Source organism: Musca autumnalis, unplaced genomic scaffold (assembly GCF_047663935.1).
Source record: "Musca autumnalis isolate F117 unplaced genomic scaffold, ASM4766393v1 scaffold_5, whole genome shotgun sequence".
Classification (NCBI taxonomy): Eukaryota; Metazoa; Arthropoda; class Insecta; order Diptera; family Muscidae; genus Musca; species Musca autumnalis.
In genome coordinates this window covers 154555196-154577028 of record NW_027412088.1, presented here as the reverse complement: position 1 = coordinate 154577028, position 21833 = coordinate 154555196, and the positions used below count along the sequence as shown (strand labels likewise).

The window sequence follows — 21833 nt, the reverse complement described above, 5'->3', positions numbered from 1 at the left end:
AACCTTTTGCAAAAAATGTGATGCTTAAGACCCTTTCCAAAGAAAAGGATGCTACCTGAGACCCTTTCCAAAGAAAAGGATGCTATCTAAGACCCTTTCCAAAGAAAAGGATGCTACCTAAGACCCTTTCCAAAGGAAGGAGTGCGTCTTTAGACCATTTCCAAAAGAAATGGTCCTTCTTGAGACCCTTTCCAAAGGAAAAGGTGCTTCTTAAGACTCTTTCCAAAGGAAAAGGTGGTTCTTAAGACCCCATCCAAAGGGTTTTTCTTAAGGGTGCCAACTATCAGAAGACATATCCTTCGAAGTGCAATAATTGTATTTGTCTTACTTTAACACCATTATTTTGTTTAGGAATACGTCTCCGATGACGTGGAAATCTTTGTGATCTTGATAACAATAACTGCCCGATACGAGTGGTGTACCTAAACGAGACATTTAAGCCGAAAATTGTCGATATTCCCACTTTTCAATCTAAAACTCTCAAGGATTAATATAAATAGTTAGTTCATTTTTAAATTAGACCACTTAACAATAATTGCTAAAATTTAAATTGTTTATTGAAATTCCTTTGCAAAATTCTTCACTTCACTTAAGTTATCGCTGCTCATAGTCACAAATATTTATAGCCATCACATTGGAGTGCCCGACTCTCGCAAATAAATAAAGAACACAAAACAACTTCCGGGAAAAAACTAACGTTTTGTTGTTATTTAACGGAATGTTTACTCTCTTAACCAAAAAAAAAGCCCACCATTCACGAACAGCGATTGAGATATTGAATGAAAGCAAAAGAAAAATAAAATGAGCGTCTAAATAAAATTTTTTTACAACAATTTGGTGTTGTTTTTATTATAATTGAATTAAGAATTGGGGAAGAATGGTGAAATACGCCTATGCCTCCTAACCACCTCCTCTCAACCCTCTCTCTGCCTACTACTATGGCTGGCTATCAACAGTAGCAAAAACACATTGTTATCTGCTACGAAGCCATAGAATAACAACTGTAACATGATGGGTCGGCCACACAAAGAAATATTTTAGAAAAAGCAAGAAAAAACAGGCATGATCCTCCTCAGCGTGGAAATGGGAGAATATGAAAAACAAACACAAATTATTTCATTTTCCAGAATTAGAGCAAAATGCTAACACACAAAGCAAACATTTTTTTGCTAACGTCAGCGAAATTGAATTGATCTGCGCTACTTTCAGCACCACTAGCAGCAGCAGCAGACTACCGGTCTTTCTTACTGGCTGACTAGCCTGTCGGTCTGCTCAACTGTCTGTTGTTTGGGTTTTCTGTATGTCTGTCCGTCTGTTATATTTTCAAAGACCATCTATATTTTCTTGCATACGTCGCCGTAGGTAGATAGGTGGATAGCTTGAGGTATGTACACACAAAATACAATTAAAAATAAAATGAAAACAAAAAGAAATTGAACGAGAGAGTAGAAAATAATAAATACAAAATACATTTCTCGTCGCATAAACAAATGACAACTGAATTTAAAAATATTTATGACACCGCAACAACCATCGACCGATCAACGAACACTAAATAACACCCTCATCATCATCGTCATCACACAAAAAAAACTAATAGATTAAAATTGTTTAACCAAACAAAAGTCCATCCATAATAACAACAAATTAGATATGATTATGCTATGTTGTAGTAGTTGCGATAACATAATTTGTTATTTTTTGCAAAGGCGTAAAGGTACAATTGCACCGAATAATCAAAATCAAGTTGGAAATACATATTATGATTTACTGTACGCGTCTTAAAGGCGGAGTCCCCCAGGGCTATACCAAACCAAAACCCTCCGTTTATGTGCATTTTACCCTCAAAGGATTAATTTTTTCAAGAGGTATTTCTGGAAATATTCTGGAGTGCTATTTGAACAGCCAATGCCACGTTCACCTATGAGAAGTTTAAAGGTATTGTTTAAGGCAATACGATTGTAATCCGCCTAGCAAAAAAACACTACGATGAAAAAAACTAAATATGTAAGAGACAAATAACAAGTAAAAAGTATCAGCCATCTTTGCCGACAGAGATATACCCTCAGCCTATGTGAATTGAAACTTTCATCTACGGACAGATCGAATGTATTTAGGGTCTTTTCAGAATTTTATGGCCCTTTTTGGAAAATTGAACTTGCCGACAAAAATGTGAATTAGGACTAAAGTTCAAAAGTGCAGCGGAGGAGGTACTTAAAGAATGGACCGACATAGTCCATTATGGAAGTGAATATTATTTTGGGAGTCATATCTTTTCGATAGACATCGCGCCCACTAGTCATTTCAGTGGATCATCGTATAACTTTTGGACCAGTATGCCAGGAAACATGGACATAATATGGCTGTAAGCAGAACCAGAAAAGGATCTTCGAACAGACTCTAAACTGCGCTTAGACTGGGGGGGGGGCTGTACCCTAAGGAGAGGACCGATATGGGCCATTTTAGAAGTTAAACTAAATTTGGACAAATTATTAGGAAATCCAAAATTTGGACTAAATTAGTTGCCCCGTTCAAGATACCAGAAGTTGTGTACCGCTCTTTCCCATCTTCGAACTGAAACTAAGTTTGGACAAAATATAATGAAGGCCAAATTTTGGACCAAATCGGTTGATCAGTTGGAGAGTTATCGTGCTCTCCAGCCACTCATATGGTGCCATAGGGGTTTCCACACCTTACGGGCTGTTTTCTCAAGAATTATGAACTTGCCCCTAAAAGTAACTTTTACCGTCGTAATTGATGCAGCGAATGCAAGTTGCTTCAAAAAACAAAGTGATTCGAGAGCAGGTCTTAAATTGAACTTATCCGAAATTTTGTGTGGGAGGTACACGAAGGAGTGGACAAATATAGTCCACAATATGGTCTATATCTGGTAGATAAATTAGAATGTGTAAAGTATGGACCAAATTGGTCAACCATAAAGAGTTATCGAGCGCACAATTTTTCGGAACATTTTTGAACTTTTGTGGGGGAGGTACCTAAAGGATGGAACTAAGTTTGGACAAATTATTACGAAGCTCAAATTTTGGACCGAATCGGCAGATCCGTTCGAGAGTTATCTTGCACTCCAACGACTACACACGGTGTCATGGGTTTTTTTGCACCTTTCGGGATATTTTCTCAGGATGTATGGACTTGCCCCTGATGAAACTTCTACAGTCGTACAGGGGGCAGAACAAAGCAATTCGATAGCAGGTCCTAAACTGAACTTTTCCGAAATTTTGTGTGGGAGGTACCCGAAGGTGTGGACCGATTGAGTCCATATTGGAACCACATCTAAGGCTAGTAGAAATTTCACGATGTGGAACACCTTCAAGAGTTATCGTGAGAACAAATTTTCCGAACATTTTCAAATTTTTGTGGGGGAGTTACCGGAAGGAGTGGACCGATATAACCCATCTTCGAACTTAAACTAAGTTTGTACAAAATATTACGAAAGACAAATTTTGGAATCTTAATCTGTTGATCCTTTCGAGAGTTATCGTGCGCTCCAGCCAGACAGACTGACATGGCTGAATCAACACCAAATTGTCTGAAACGGATTTCGTCCAAACATACTTGGGGTCTAAAACCATTATTTCGATGAGGCACATTTTGCCCATCTGAAAGTGTATATACCCTCGTTAGCATAAATGCTGAGGGTATAATGAATAATTAAGAATGCTCCAAAAGGTTGACGACCCCGACAAATGTTTGAAGATCAATGATCTGTAAAACTGTACCTGCAATGTCCATTCTCTTTTCAGAAAAGGTGCCGTAGTTTACGTACTGCAAATCTGCCAAATCTGAAAGGTTTGCACCGATACCATCCGCTTTCAGGAAGTGCAATGGAAGGGTGAAAATTGCGCAAAGATCCTGCCATAATATCCAATTCTCCAATTCTAATATCCAATTCTCCAATTCTATTATCTAAAACTCCAGATTTACCAAACGGTTTAAGCTCCATGATCTGCGAATCTCCATCTGGAATATATGGCCATATAGTTGCAAAAAGCGCGATGGAACGGGAACATTTCTACAAAAAATCCTAAAGGTGGCCCTAAAAACCAAGCGTGAGTTGTGGGTTTGTAGTTAGCCAAAGAACATGTAGCCGATGTCCCGATCATGTCTTTAAAAATATTCTAGGCAATGTTAATGTTAAAATTTGAAAATAGGATTTGGACCTATTTTCATAATAATATTACTTCCAAGCCTAGATCAATTTTGAGTATAGAATATAACGGTCCATTCCTTTGGATACATCCCCCTTAAAAGTTTACTAACTTTCACTTAATGATTCCAATTTCCCCGATATATATTTGTTTTCAGGAGAAAGCTCCAAAAACTCCTACGGACCAAAATGACCCATCACGATAACTCCGAAACGAAGAACCGACATGATTCAAATCTTTCATATCATAATATTTCACCCATACTTCGATCAAGTTGGAAGATAACGTCTGTATATACATACTAAAAATTTAAGGAAGATGTTGGTCTGCGATATATTTTTTTCGTGGGCGAGTTCATACTCCGAAAACCTCTAGGGACACCAATAAAAGTGGATGATGCTCACGATAACTGCGAAACGGAGTAACTGACATATTCCAAAACGTGCACATCTTAAAAACTCTCCCATAAATATAAGATTGTAGTTGGACTATAACAGTCAACTCCCCGTACCAAATCCCACTAATTTTAGTTTAAACACAGGATTGTTTTAAAATTTTTTGACAGAAGGTACTCGTTGTGATCTTCATTACATCGATATAATTTTTTTCGTTAGAAAATCCACAGTTCATGAGATAATGGCTCGAAAGCTCTATAAACCTCATATGGCCATCAATTAAATTTACATATGTGCACGATAACTCCGGAACAGAGTAGCCGACATGGTTCCCACCCAAAGCTTAAAAATTTTCCCCTTGTGTTCAGTTTCACACCAAGTCTTGTATAGGGTTTTATTCTACTACCCAATGAGTCAGTGGAGCTAAGCGTGCGCTTCTTCCCAACTAACAGTTTTTCCCGAGTGCTCTGATTTCCGATTTTTTCCGATATTTTCTGAATATTGTTTAGAAATTTGTCGATTTCTCTAATATTTTCCAAGAAATTGTACTGACTTTCTAAACGCTTTTTTTCTTAAGAATCTCTGCACATTTTCTGAAGAATCTTAAGAATCTTCGTTCCGGTTTTTAATCGGTTTTCTAAATGTGCACTCGTGTACACATTGTTCTACTATTACCCAGCAAACATGTTTTTCCAAATTCGTTTAAAATTCGGTCAGAATCTCTGAACAAATTTCCAAATTCGGTACAAAAGTTGTATGGATGTGGTCACCGAATTCGCAAAGTTTTTCTAAGGAAATTCTAAAAAAAATGTTAGAGTTTCACGACGAATTCGGTGCGAATTCGGAAGAAAACTCATGGAAAATTCGGAGAAAAATTTAAATTTTCTAAAAAAATCGATCCGAATTAGAAAAAAATATTGGCTGGCTTCACACGACATCTCCCACACAAATTTAAAAAATATTAGGTTTGTGTATTGTTTTAGGCCCGATGTCTCTTGTATGGGTATTATTTTCCTACCCACTGTTGAATATGCCAGTCGAATATATTATAGAGCTACTCCTTCAGAAACCTTCCGACCATATTAAAAAATGCACTTGTATCTAGAGCCAGTAGTGCGATTCTGTAACCGATTTTTTGAGTTAAGGACAAATATCGGTAAAATTAAAATTGAAGCAATCCATATTTCAATAATTACACTTTCATGCCCTCTACATCTCAATAGTAACAATTTTCATAGTTTTGTACCTTTGTCATTGTGAGTTTGTAAATATTCCAATTTCCCATTGTGATTGATTCATTGTATTTTAAAGTTAACTGACAGAATGCAACCATGTAAATAATTTATTCTACTACTCTTGTAAAACAACTCATTAATTACTACTTTCGTTATACCTTTTTATGCAACTGTAAACTATTACTAATATATTTACGCCCTACTATTTCTTCTCACGATTAGTACTTAAGCTAGAACAAAATTCAAAAAAATCGCTCAGTTTGTGATCTACATTCTAACGCGTTACATAACCATCAGATAAGATCACAAGAGGTGATCTCCATTCTAACACGTTATGGTAACTATCAGATAAGATCACAATGAGACAACTTGTCCATCCGGCAGTCTACATCAAATCCTCGCTTGTGTTTTCCTGAACAATCTAAACCAGATCGTTATAATGGCGCCCAAATCGTGGCCATGTATCACGACCACACCAACCTTAACTGTGAGTAATAGCCAAGGACAACAACAAAATCAATAGCACAGCGTAATTCTTGGAACGATCAGTTGCCGCATTCGTATCCAAAGATGACCCACAAGAAGAAAATGCCTGTTGGAAAAGAAGCTCGATGAATCAACAACTATGTACGTGTACGATGTATGAGTTTTACTCCAGGGTGAGGTAAACATACATCCACCTCTGCTGTCAGTTATTCATCTTTACTTCTGCAAAATGAACCGCGAACCATGTTGAGAAAAAGAAGGTTGATGAATCACCAACAATGTACGTGTACGATGCAGTTTTACTCCAGGGGGAGGCAAAATACATCCACCTCTACCGTTAGTTATTAACCTTTACTCCAGGGGAAGGTTCCGGAGAAAGTCTTCAACGCCATCTTTATGCATTTACTACAGTCTTATTGGCACAATAGCAGTTCAACAACCGATTGTTCATGATGCAGTCCATCCTAAGCAGAAGCAACAATCCTGATGCAGGTTACAATAGAAGTTCAACAATCCGTAATTTCTGATGCTTCATCGGGACGCTTTCAGCATCAGAGGGGGAGACTGAAGCAATCCATATTTCAATAATTACACTTTCATGCCCTCTACATCTCAATAGTAACAATTTTCATAGTTTTGTACCTTTGTCATTGTGAGTTTGTAAATATTCCAATTTCCCATTGTGATTGATTCATTGTATTTTAAAGTTAACTCACAGAATGCAACCATGTAAATAATTTATTCTACTACTCTTGTAAAACAACTCATTAATTACTACTTTCGATATACCTTTTTATGAAACTGTAAACTATTACTAATATATTTACGCCCTACTATTTCTTCTCACGATTAGTACTTAAGCTAGAACAAAATTCAATAAAATCGCTCAGTTTGTGATCTACATTTTAACGCGTTACATAACCATCAGATAAGATCACAAGAGGTGATCTCCATTCTAACACGTTATGGTAACTATCAGATAAGATCACAATGAGACAACTTGTCCATCCGGCAGTCTACATCAAATCCTCGCTTGTGTTTTCCTGAACAATCTAAACCAGATCGTTATAAAATGCTTATAAATTCGGTAATTAACGATATTTTTCGGTAAGTTAGCGACCAAAAGAAATTAGTCGTAAAGTTCTACCGATAGCAACAGCTTTGTCGACTTTTCATTCATAACTTTGCGTTTTAATTTTACCGACATTTGTCGGTAACTCAAAAAATGAGTTAGAGAATCGCACTACAGGTCTCCGATAGTTTTGAATATTTTATCAAAGGTATTTCGAATTCATACTTGATCTAAGTTTTAAAGAAATATTACTATCGGACCAAATTGTCAGAAACCGAATGGTTCTATTTCGCTGGGCACATTTTTAATCATATCAAATCAAATACTCCCTTCCTAGCCATATGGCTGATGGTATAATTATTTGGATTTTCTCTATTATGTTAGCAGAACTATTGGTTAGTTCGGAAAACATAAATAATTATAAATCTCCTAAAGTTCTTAAAATACCTACGATCACCATCAGAAATCACTGGTGCGCACACAAACTATCGAGAAGAATAATTGACGTGGTTCAAATTTTACATTTAGTAATATTTCTTCCAAACCTTAGGAAAATTTCCTAGATGAACTGCTACACATGGACTACAAGTTCACTCTCTCGGCTACTTCACAACAAAAGTTCAAAAACTTGAAGAGATCGTGTTGGTTTTTGTACAACAACATTTAGTACTTGTGGTGGGCCAATGGTACAACTTTAATAATTCCCGAGATATGGGCTCAGAATTTTCAAAAACCTCACTTTAAACCAGTAGGAAAAGACCAAAGTCGGGCGGGGCCGACTATGTAATACCCTACCTACAGTATCGGCCAAAACTAAAGCACCCCCTCAGTAAATTTTTTTGAAATGATAATTTTTTTATGAAAACTAAATTATAAATTTATTTTTTATCTTTCTTTTTATTTATTTATATCTTTATAATTGGAAAATACAAAAATAAGGAGATCAGAATTTAATAAACAAAAGTTAAAATTCAAAAAACATTTTAGGTCGCAAATATAAGCGGACAAAACTAAAGCACCCCCCCATTTGAGGTACACCAAAAACTATTGAAATCAATATTTCGTTGCTTATCCTCTATTCTGGATGACACAATCACATCTTTTAGGCATAAAGATACTAAATTATTAATTATTGCAGGCGAAATAATCGATTTTCGGAAAATTTAGCTTAAATCCTCAAAATACTGAAAATCGGAAGGTACCGTTATATGGAGGCTATACCCAAACGTGGACCCAGGTCCACGATTTTTGGTGGATATGTTTTGTGACCACTAAGAACCCTAAGTACCCAATTACAGCTAATTTAGTAGGAAAATGTGGCTTAAATATCCGAAATACCAAAGATCGGAAGGTACCGCTATAAGGGGGCTATACCAAAACATTAACCGATATTGTTCATATTCATCCAAAAATGATGCTACAGCATTCTCTGGTCAAATACTAAATCCCTTTGGTTTAAACATTAGCAAAAGAACGAATTGTAAAAGAACGGTAGACGCCGGCTTATTCAGTCGACGACCAGCAAAAAACCTTCCGACTCCATGTTTTACAGCGTCTTTGCAAAATTTAGGATTTAACGGTTGCCCATTTGTTCCAAGTCTTTTACCATCTGAATACTTTAAATTAAACATAGATTCATCGGAAAACAGTTCAAATGGGTCTTGGCGAATGCCAGTCTGGCTCCTTAATTTTTAGTCGATATGAAAGGTTTTATTCGTTGACTGAATAAGCCGGCGTCTATCGTTCTTCTGCAATTCGTTCTTTTGCTAATTTTTAAACGTTAGCGTATTGTATTTGACTAGTGGATGCTGTAGCATCATTTTTGGATGAATATGAACAATATCGGTTAATGTTTTGGAATAGCCCCTTATAGCGGTACCTTCCGATCTTTGGTATTTCGGATATTTAAGCCACATTTTCCTACTAAATTAGCTGTAATTGGGTACTTAGGGTTCTTAATGGTCACAAAACATATCCACCAAAAATCGTGGACCTGGGTCCACGTTTGGGTATAGCCTCCATATAACGGTACCTTCCGATTTTCAGTATTTTGAGGATTTAAGCTAAATTTTCCGAAAATCGATTATTTCGCCTGCAATAATTAATAATTTAGTATCCTTTATGCCTAAAAGATGTGATTGTGTCATCCAGAATAGAGGATAAGCAACGAAATATTGATTTCAATAGTTTTTGGTGTACCTCAAATGGGGGGGTGCTTTAGTTTTGTCCGCTTATATTTGCGACCTAAAATGTTTTTTGAATTTTAACTTTTGTTTATTAAATTCTGATCTCCTTATTTTTGTATTTTCCAATTATAAAGATATAAATAAATAAAAAGAAAGATAAAAAATAAATTTATAATATAGTTTTCATAAAAAAATTATCATTTCAAAAAAATTTACTGAGGGGGTGCTTTAGTTTTGGCCGATACTGTACACCAGTCGAAATATGTAAAAATGAAATAATTAGTATACATCCCAATACGCAAATTGGATCCATATTTGGGGAAAATCGTTAAAATACCTAAAATCGGGAGGTACCGTTATATGGGGGCTACAAAAAAACATGGACCTATCTTAACAATTTTAAGTGGCGAAATTTCGTGGCCACTGGGAACCACATATGTAAAATTTCAGCTAGTTCAAGCAAAAAATGTGGCTAAGATCCCTAAAATACCTTAAATCGGGAGGTATCGTTATATGGGGACTATACCGAACCGTGGACCTATCTTGACAATTTTTAGTGGAGCAATTTCGCGGCCATTGAGAACCTGAAATGTAAAATTTCAGCTAGTTTGGGCAAAAAATGTGGCTAAGATCCATAAAATACCTTAAATCGGGAGGTATCGTTTTATGGGGACTATACCGAACCGTGGACCTATCTTGACAATTTTTAGTGGAGCAATTTCGCGGCCATTGGGAACCTCAAATGTAAAATTTCAGCTGGTTTGGGCAACAATTGCGGCTAAGATCCTTAAAATACCTTAAATCGGGAGGTACCGTTATATGGGGGCTATACCAAAACTTGGACCGATATAGCCCATCTTCGAACTTGATCTTCCGACGGCTAAAAAAATGGTATTCCCCAATTTTCAGCGAAATCGGTCAACAAATGCGACCTGTATGTTGCGAACGGACGGACGGACGGACGGACATGCATAAATCGACTCAGAAAGTGATTCTATGTATATCCCTAGAAGGAACTATGGGTCTATCTCGCTTCCTTTTGTATGTTACATACAAATGCACTAACACATAATACCCCTTACCACATAGTGGTGTAGGGTATAAAAAGTATTAATTTTGCAGAGCGATTGAGATGAGTCCAGAAAAACACATATAATTAAATATCTCTATTCTAGATATATCTATTCTAAATATATATTTAAGATATATCACATTGAATAAAAATATATTTATATGTTCATTATTGAGCTAATTTTCAGAGTATCGAACAACACTATTAATAAAATAGCAACTCATGTTTTCAAATAAAATGTCTATGAAATTTTCATTCACTTTCATTAAAGTATTAAAACAATTATTTTATTAATTACAGTGCAGTTAAAAACTTACATTTTTAACAACTTTATAAAACGTTTAAAAATATTTGTTGTATTATTTAATATTTAAAAATATTACTTTATTTTTCTTTTGATTGAATCCGTTTGGTTTTTTGTTGCAAATCTATTTTTAAAACAAATACGTCAGTATTTTCTTTTATAAACAAAAATTTCAGACGAATGAATTTTTCACTAAAGGTCTAGGCCATCGAAGCAACACTTTTTTGAGAATGAAAAAACTTTTCATAAGTATTTTTTTTAATTTTTTATATTTGCTATTAAATAAAATGGCTAACTTTTGTTTAGCAATTTTTCACAAACAAATTTGTATGATTTGTTAATTTTTTTGTTTGAAATATTTGCACATATTTTAACATTCTTTTCTTCGTTTTTTATTTCCTCTTTTTTATAAAGCACAATTTTATTAATTCCTTATAAATTTCCAAGAATTATTTATTTATAATAGCAAAAATATTTTTTTCTTTGTTGTAAATTAAAACGATTCACTCGGATATATTGAAACAAATGGGTCGTTGGTTGGGGTATTTACAGCAACAAAAATTTTAATTATTTTTTCCAATATTAACCATAAATTTAAAACCCATTTATGCACACACGCAGAGAGGAGGTGATATTGAATTGAATTTAAATATTTGGTGAAACAATGTACAAAATAGTATATATTATTATATATTTATTTTCTGTGATTTACTAAAATCTTTTTCAAATTTTTTTCTTTGGTTTTAAGAAAATTCACGAATTTAAAATTTCCCCGTTTTGTTGTTGTTGTGTTTTATTTTTCTCGGTTCATTTGGATTGTGTTGTCAACGCTTTAAATGCCTGAGTAAAACTGAGGAAAATTTTCTCTGCAGCAATAAGGCAAAGATGAGCAGCAATCAAAGTGAAAAGAAAGTGACCAGACAGAATAGAAAGAAAAACAAAATTTGTTTCATTTTTTTCTTTAACGTTTGCGGGGGAGACCAGAAGATTTTTTTTTTTTCAAAAATAAAAACATGTTATTTTCTTTAAATTCTCAGAGAATAAGAGTGTGGATGAGAACATAATTGGCAAGAAAAGAGAAATTTTAGCAATTTACATACATATACATATATTTGTGAAGTGAAAAGAAATGAGAACAGAAGATCATTTTACGACTTTGGGCTTCTTTGGGGAATACCAAAGCCAATGTATGCTTAAGGTATGTATGTAATATTGAAGTTTTCATTTAGATTTTCAAATGAAAATATACCAAAACAAGTAAAAAAGTATCAGTCGGCTTTGCCGACAGAGATATACCCTCAGCCTGTTTGAAGGTGCCCTAAAAAGAAGACCGATTTGGACAAAATATCAGCAGATCTTTGGATTCCTTTGTACCAAATCGGCATGTCCGTTTAAGAGATATAGTGCGTACCCTTTTAGTGGCATTTTTTAAACTTTTGTGGGGAGGTACACGAAGGAGTGAACCGATATGGCTCACCTTAGAACTTAAACCAAGTTTGGACAAAATATTACGAAGGCCAAACTTTTGGTCAAATCGGCTGATCCGTTCGAAAGTTACCGTGCGCTCCCGCTGCTAATGTCGTAGGGGTTTTTACAGCTTTCGGGTCATTTCCTCAAGTGGTACACGAAGGAGTGAACCGATATGGCTCACCTTAGAACTTAAACCAAGTTTGGACAAAATATTACGAAGGCCAAACTTTTGGTCAAATCGGCTGATCCGTTCGAAAGTTACCGTGCGCTCCCGCTGCTAATGTCGTAGGGGTTTTTACAGCTTTCGGGTCATTTCCTCAAGAACTATAGACTTGCCGCTGAAAAAACTTGTGCCGTCGTAATGGGGACAACGAATACAAACTGATACCAACGAAATCAAAGGGATTCGATAGCAGTTCTCAAACTGTTTTCGGAATTTTTAGTAGGAGGTACCCGAAGGATTTGACATATACAGTCCATATTCGAACCTAATCTATGTTTCGTAGAAATATTGCGATGTGCACAGTATGCACCAACTCGGTTACTACCTTCGAGAGTTACCGTGCACACCATTTTAGCGAAAAGTTTAGAACTTTTGTGAGGGAGGTACCTGAAGGAGTGGCCAAATATGGCTTATCTTCGAATTTAAACCAAGTTTGGACAAAATATTACGAAGGCCAAATTTTGGACCGAATCGGCAGATCCGTTCAAGAGTTATCTTGCGCAACATTCAGGCTATTTTCTGAAGAAGTATGGGCTTGCCCGAAGTTTTGTGGGGGAGGTACCGGAAGGAGTGGACCGATATAACCCATTTTCGAACTTAAACTAAGTTTGGACAAAATATTACGAAAGCCAAATTTTGGACCGAATCAGTTGATCCGTTCGAGAGATATAGTGCGCTCCAGCCAGCCAGACAGACATACAGACAGACGGACGGACATGGCTAAATCAACTCCAAATTGTCTGAAACACATTTCGTCCAAACATACTTGGGGTCTAAATCCATTACTTCGATGAGGCATATTAAGCCCGTATGAAAGTGTATATACCCTCGTTAGCATAAATGCTGAGGGTATAAAGAACACAAGTGGTCTAAAAGAAGTTGACCGATATACTCCATCTTGGATATGGATCTAGATTAGGATGACATATTACTCTTTCGTTATGGATCCATCTATATAGATGATCAACCTTCGTGGAAGTGGAAGCATTGATGCGAGGTAATACCTAATCTACATAGGGCCCAGAAAGCCTCCCCTGTGTCCAAAACGAAACTCGCCACAGATCTACATCTCCCTGAGCCTAAAAGCGTAAATTAGAGTATTCAAAGTTTTGATATCCAGCAATACGGTGTGCTTTTGACAGCGCCGATCATGAGGATCGAAGCTGCGCGTTGTACACTCTACACTTTTTCCTGGTTTGATTTGATACAAAGCGCATGAAAAAACGTGCATATGTGAAGGTGAGACAGACCACAGTCTTACAAATCCAGTGTATATAACCTGAGGTCTTAACCCACTAACAGCATTCACCTATTGAGTTCTTACACTAATGGGGATAATTTTATCCACCAACGTGGATAATTTTACCAACGTGGAAAATTTATCCACCAATGTGGATCATTTTATCCAACGGCATGGATAATTTTGTCTTCTAACGTGTATAATTTATTCCATAATGTGGATAATTTTATCCACCAACATGAATAATTTTATCCGCCAACGTGGATAATTGCATCCACCAATGTGTATGATTTTATTTAATTTAATTTTTATCCACCAATGTGGATAATTTTATCCACCAACGTGGATAATTTATACACTAATGTGGATAATTTTATCCACCGGCATAGATAATTTTATCTTGCAACGTACATAATTTATCCCCTAAAGAAAATAATTTTATCCACCAACGTGGATAATCTTATCCACCAACGGATAGTTTTATCCACCAATGTACATAATTTTATCCACCGGCATAGATTATTTTATCCACCAACGTGAATAATTTATCCCCTAATGAAGATAATTTTATCCACCAACGTGGATAATTTTATCCACTAATGGGGATAATTTTATCCACCAACGTGGATAGTTTTATCCACCAACGCGGATAATTTCACCCACCAAAGTGGATAATTTTATCCAAAAATGTGGATAATTTTATCCACCGGCATGGATAATTTTATCTACCAACGTGGATAATTTATCCCCTAGTGTGGATAACTTTTTCCACCAAAGTGGATGGATATTTTATGTATAGGATAGTTTATGGATAGTTTGTTTATCAATCTGTAATAGTTGTGGTCATAAACGACCCCTTAACGTTTGATTTATGGCACAGTGGCGCACGTCATAGACCTTTTAAATTACGCTAATAGATGTCTTGTGAAACAAATAATTTATTAGAATAAAGTTTAGTAGATTTTCCTATCGAACGAGTGTCCATTACTACCAACAAGAAAATAAAAACACAATTTTAATACGAATTGCCTGGCCGGGCTGGCGCCCTACTCCGCCCACTATATGTCGGTAAATATTGCTTTCTTTTGTTTCAAAATTTGCCTTGCGATTTTTTTCTCAATGTGAAAGCCAATTTCGTTGTCGTTAAACAACAACAGGATCGTATATTATGAACGTTGTGTTCTTTTGATTGTTTCATTCTTTATATATTATTGTTATTTTCTTTTTCAGTTAAATATTTATTATTAATATTTGTTCGAACATATTAAAATAATGTTCCAACCCGGCCACCCACTCGTAAATAATCGTTTTGTTTTTTATTTCTTTCGTTCAGATGTAGGTTTGTATGTTCACATATTTTCTGATAAAACGAGTTATGTTGTTTTTCTGATGAAAAATTATTTTTGGGGAGACAATTTTCCTGTTAGGCAGTTTCTTTTTCATAGGAATTTTCGATTTGTAATCTTGCATAAAAATATCAAAAATCTGCATTCCTTTTTTCATTCATTCTTCGTGGTATATAAATAAGCGCTTTAAAAATTGTTTTTGAATTTCTGTCTTGTATTTTTTAGTAACATTTGTTCATGTTGTTTCTTTTGTTTCCGGAGGTGTGGGTTTCATACACACACACGAGAAAGCAAAAACATGGACTAAAAATAAAAAATAACGTTAATTTAATCATAGAAATGCATTTAAACGGTGACGTATACGTTACATGAGTGTTTCTCTTTTTTTAAATCACATTACGTATACGTTTCGTCAAACCGTTGACCTGATTAGAGAGAGCGTTAAAACAAGTGAGCAGAGATAGAAAAAGACCTTATGTATGTGCTGGTAAAATATATCATTGGTCTGTTCATCTTTGGTTTCAGTTTGGACTCATATAAGACGGATATTGGTGGATTTTGCTTTATCCCAATTGTATCTGGATGGTAAGATGTACTAATCACAAACCCTCAGCCAAACTCACCCATGTTGTTTTGCTCATCTATACTATGATCTTGGCTGATGGTATAAAATATCGAGAGTTAAAAATCCACTAAATTTGATCTGGCAATAAATGTTGATAACAGATCCACTTAAGTAGATTCTTGACTCTCGACTTTCTATACCATCAGCTTTATGTTTTAAAATAGGGAATATACAGTTTGATACGAGGAAGAATGGATCATTGAAATAATGGTTTTAGTCCAAATTTTCGTAATATTTCTTTCAAACTTACAGGGGTGGATCCTATAGGCACCTCCCCTTCGAAATTTCAAAAAATTTGATTACATGCAGCTTAAGGGTTGCCTGAGAATAATTTTGGAATTTTTATCAAATGTATACCTTGTGTAATACTAATTACAACAACATTATTTTTTGTTTATTTTTTTTTGCGCAAGTCCATATATTGGGAGATATTATCCCCGAAAGTACAAAAAAATTAACTGACATTAATTTAAATGTCTTGTGCGCATGATAACGCCGGAATGCATTAACCGGTTTGAAATTTTCAACGCAGGTAGTTCTTGTGACCCTGATTTCAACGATTTATACATTTTTTTTGGTGGGTGAGAATACCTGTTCCGCGCTTTTTTGTTCCATAACGGTAAGGAGAAAAGCCCCACCACTTGTCAACATTTGTTTTCCTTTATTGTTCCTCTTGGGAGCATAGGGCTTTTACAAGAAAATTATATCTTATTTTATCGATACATATTGTTTTTAAGTCATTGATTGATATATTAATTCTTGATAATTCATTTTGGATTGTTCTGCGCCGTGTATTTTTTGGACGTCCTGGACGTCGAGATCCTTGAGGGTTCCATTCAAGAGCCGCACGAGAAATACTGGTGACCGGTTTTCTTAAAGTGTGCCCAATCCATCTCCACTTCCGTCTAGCGATTTGCTTTGTAATAGATTCTTCTCTCATCCTGGTATGTAAATCTATGTTTGAAATAGTGTTTGGCCAAAATATGCCACAGATTATTCGAAGACATTTGTTGATGAAGGTTTGCAGTTTTTGGGCTAACGTTTTTGACATGAGCCATGTTTCACTGCCATAAAGAAGTGTTGACTTCACGCATGAGTTGAAGATTTTTAATTTAGTATTCTGGGATATTTGTGTTGCTCTCCAGATTTTGTTTAAGCGGCCAAATGCTGACCTGGCTTTTCTCAGCCGGTTGTCAATATCGTCGTCAACACCGTTGTCAATCGACATCATGCTACCCAGATAACAAAAATTTTTGACAAACTCGATGGGATGGTTTGAGATCGTGAAGCTGCAGTCGGACGAGTTGTTTATTCGCATTGCAAAAGTTTTACCAATATTAATATCCAGCCCTGCTTGTTTTGCCATTACAGCCAAGTCGTTTAATTCCAGTTGTATATCAGAAAATTTGTGAGATAATAAGCAAATATCATCTGCATATGCTAGGTATTCTAGGTGTTTATGCATGCCCCATATTATTCCCCTTTTCCTGTGTCAACATTGGTGAGATGTATAGATGTAGAGAATAGGGGGCCGATTATGGATAGCAACCAAACTCCAGTTGCGTTGCCCACAGCAAATTTAATAATAGCAAATTCCATTTCTGCATTGAAATTTTTACTTTTTCACTATCAAATTACTAGCTGAAGGTTCAAAACACTGATATTGAATGAATTTCACAAACATTTCTGTCCTTCCACACATTTTAATTGTATGATTTTCTTATCTGGCAACGCAACTACAGTTGAGTTGCTATCCATAATCGACCCCTAGGTGTACTTCCGAGGCAGCTCAGATCTTAGCCGTTTCCAGGACTACTGTGATAGGAGATATGTTGTTGGCTGCTGTGGCTGAACAACTCCCAGCGTGTCTCCAACATCGTCTTCGGATTCATCGTCGAGTTTGACTAGTGTCCCATACATGGAATGTATGGGGGTAAAATTACTGACGTTGGTGTATAGAATTGTCCACGTTGGCATAGAAATTATCCAAGTTTGTAGACAAAATTATTCACATTGGCGGAAAAATTATACACATTGGTGGATAGAAATTATCTCAGTTCGTGGATAAAATTATCCACATTGGTGGAAAAATTATCCACGTTGGTGGGTAAAATGATCGATGTCGGTGGATAAAATTATTTACATTGGTGGACAAAATTATCCACATAGGAGGATAAAATTATCAACATTGGTGGGTAAAATTATCCACATTGGTCTATAAAAATATCCACATTGGTGGATAAATTATCTACATTGGTTGATAAAATTATCCACATTGGTGGATAAAGTTATCCACATTGGTGGATAAAATTATCCACATTGTTGGATAAAATTATCCGCATCGCTGTAAAAAATTATCCACATTGTTAGATAAAATTATCCACATCTCTGGATAAAATTATCCACATTGGTTGATACAATTATCCATACTGCTGGATACAATTATCCATATTGGTTAAAAATTATCCACACGGGTGGATAAAATTATCTACATTAATGGATAACATTATCCACCAATTCCACAATGGTGAATAAATACCCGGTAAATTGGGTAAAAACAAATTTGAATATTGAACCGCCAATGCAACATCTTACACCCTATTTCTGGGTTTAGGTTGTGAAATCGTTTCAAAATGGATAGTTTTACAATACTTTAAACAAGTGGCTAAATACGTGGGTAAATACCGGAGTATTTACCCAAACCTTGGGTAAAAACTCTTTAACTGCCGAACCACTTGACGTAGTCTGACGAAATTTGGCTCAACTCTTACTTATATCAAGAGAACATCTGGTATTGAAAATGGGACCTCTGGGTCCATGTTTTGATATAGCGTTCCTCCCGATTTAAGGTATTTTTCACATATTAGCCACATTTTACAACCAAATTTTGGTAAAGCCCCCATATAGCCGTACCTCCCGATTTAAGGTATTTTTTTATCTATTAGTCACATTTTACAACCAAATTGGCTGTAAATCGCGAGGTACGGCTATATGGGCGCTATATCAAAACATGGACCCAGGGACTCAATTTTCAATACCTTTAATACTACTGATATAAGAAAGTTTTGAGCCAAATTTCGTCAGCCTACGTCAAGTGGTTCGACAGTTAAAGAGGTTTTACCCAACATTTTGGTAAATACTCAGGTATTTACCCCAGTATTTACCCACTTGTTTAAAGTATGGTAAAACTATCCATTTTGAAACGATTTCACAACCTATACTCAAGAATTGGGTGTATGATGTTGTATTGGCGATTCAATATAGTAAATTACTTACTTACTTAGCTGGCCCAATACAGAACATTTGTTCTATAGGCCGAACTAAGAAAAGATCTCCAATTCCCTCTATTTGTTGCTTCGCTTTCTGGAATACCGCGCCTTTTCATCTCATCATCCACTTGTTTGCGCCATCTATTCCTTGGCCTGCCAATTCTGCGTGCACCGCCAAGCGGTCCGTGTTTATACACCTTTTTAGCGGGGTCATCATCGCTCATTCTTATGATATGGCCTAGCCAACGCAATCGCTGCATCTCGATACGTTTAACAATATTGATGTCGTTGTACAGCAGATACAGCTCGTGGTTCATGCGACGTCGATATTCACCGTCAACGCAGATTGGTCCGTAGATCTTTCGAAGAATTTTTCTCTCAAACACAACAAGCACTGCCATGTCTGCTTGCGCAAGTACCAAGGCTTCGGAACCATACATCAGCACGGGTAGTATCAGTGTTTCGTAGAGCGTTATTTTTGTTTGACGAGATGTGGCTTTGTTTTTAAACTGCTTACTTAAACCAAAGTAGCATCTGTTGGCCAATACAATTCTTCTTTTTATTTCACAACTGATGTCGTTTGTTGTGTTTACGGAGGTGACGAGGTAGACGAAGTCTTTTACTACCTCAATATTATAGGAACCAACTTCCACAGTCGGTCCGAGCTCAATGGACGCATTGCGCGTCGACACCATCAACCGTTTACCGCCAGACCCACTTTAGCAGATTCTCCTTCGACCTTCATAAAGGTAGCAGTTACTTCTTTTACTGTCGCCTCCGGTTTTGAACAGCTCGGCTGGTAAGCCATCGGCCCCTGCAGCCTTATTATTCTTCAGCCGATTTATTGCTGTCTTTACCTCATCTTGGCTGGGCGGTATACATTCAATACCATATAGTAAATTAAATACCCAAATAAATACCCTCAAATGCCATCTCTAAATATTATCCACATTTGAGGATAAAATTATCCACCACGTTGGTTGAAAAATTATACAAAATGGTGGAATTATCCACAATGGTTGATAAAATTATCCACAATGGTGGAAAAATTTTCCACAATAATGGATAAAATTATCCAAATTGGTGGATAAAATTATCCACATTGGTGGATAAAATTATCCACACTGGTGAATAAAATTATTTTAATTGGTGGATAAAATTATCCTTATTGATAGATAAAAACCACGTTTGTAGAAAAATCATATATGTATATAAGACTATCCTCATTGGGGGATAAAATTATCCAAATTCGTGGATAAAATTATCCAAATTGGTGGAAAAATTATCAACATTGGTGGATAAAATTATTCACATTGGTAGATAAAATTATCCACACTGGTGAATACAATTATCCACATTTGTTTATGCACGTTGGTAGATAAAATTATCCACGTTGGTGGAAAATTTATCCCACCTTGGTGGAAAAATTATTCATGTCCACTTTATATTATCCCCCTTTAACTGATGTGTTGAAAAAGCTCTTTCCGCATAATATTCACTTCGACATATAAAGAACGTTGACCTGCAGCAACAAAGATCGCACACAATATGACTGAACAAAGTATTAAAGTAGTTGCAAATGAAATGTGATTAAATTTCAGAGAAATAATAAAAAACAAACAGCGAACAGTAGACTCGTTGGTCAATCATTGTCTATCGTTGAATCGATTATTGTTAAATAATTCTCCATATGAGAGAATGAAATATCTTCCGGCGTTGCATTTAAGATTTTACACAAAGAATTGCAACACAAAAACAGAAATGCGTCAGGTTTGTAAGCAAACGGACGTACGTAGATTGTAAACCAAGTAGGCTATAAAGTAAAATAAGCTAAATGTTTTTTGTTTGGGAATAAGTTAAAGATTAGGGAAATTGTGTAGAGCCATAGGAAGACTTAAAAAAGGTTGTAAAATATAATAATTTCTTTCAAATATATTTTACTATAAGTTTTGTCCCTTTTTGTTGTTTATGTAACTTAATCGTTTTGGCATTCCAGCCACATCAATCGCCTCCATTTGCCTATCCCGCAAACAGTCCATACATACATCAGCCAAGCCATTGCATACGTAAACGACCTTCACAATTAGCGAGATACTATGTTGCCATTCAACAGTTCATTCTTGTTTTTGTCGGTGTTTATTATTATTATTTTTATATTTTTTTTCCTTTTTTATTATTATTATTTCGGTGTTCGGCTAAAAGATTTACGTCAAAGAAATCGAGAAATGCGCGTTAATGATTTGCTGCAGAGGCTGGCAGCAGGCACCAGCGGAGGATGCCGCGCGAACAAAAACAGAAGCAAAGAAATGAAGAAAAAAAAACAAGAATGAAAATATTGTGTTCTGCTGTTGTGCAGAAATGGACGACTGACCAAATAACCGAATGCCTTATAACAACCCCCCTTACCGCAGAATGTTAATGCCAACTATATCTAAAAAAATATTAAAAAATATGTATTTTCAAAACAAAACAGAAAAAAAAATTAAATAATGATTTTAAATAATTAAAAATTGATAAACATTGGCTATTTTGGGTAGCAAACATTGGTAGCGAAGCAGCAGCCACAGTTTACAATGTTACAATGTTTTTCGGAAAGTTTACCTTTCCCTCTCTCAATGGGGACGAGCTTCGTTCCGCAAACAAAATAAATTTAATTTCATTGATGCGGGGGCAATGTATCTCCTCACAAACATGACCATAAATTATGTTGACTGACTGCACAACACGTTGAACGAACGTGA

At 35.7% G+C, this 21833-nt stretch overlaps 2 protein-coding genes across 24 annotated transcripts in view; one reads left to right on the top strand and one right to left on the bottom strand.

The window, feature by feature from the left end:
* Tab2 (TAK1-associated binding protein 2) overlaps nucleotides 1–21833 on the bottom strand; it is a 175294-nt gene that overhangs the window by 18315 nt on the left and 135146 nt on the right. For 2 of the 23 annotated variants that reach the window (XM_073989823.1, XM_073989807.1), the window contains exons 1-2: nucleotides 11632–11771; nucleotides 10933–11350 (exon numbers count right to left, since the gene is read on the bottom strand). The exons of 12 other annotated variants lie outside the window; for them this stretch is intronic. The gene's annotated coding sequence lies outside the window, so the exon portion shown is untranslated. Of the gene's footprint in view, nucleotides 1–328; nucleotides 923–10932; nucleotides 11772–21833 lie in introns of those variants that run through there. 9 more of the 23 variants (XM_073989820.1, XM_073989808.1, XM_073989827.1 and 6 more) reach the window with 7 other exon arrangements.
* Nucleotides 1–21833, top strand: part of LOC141405464 (uncharacterized) — a 73592-nt gene that overhangs the window by 6263 nt on the left and 45496 nt on the right. The window lies entirely within an intron of this gene.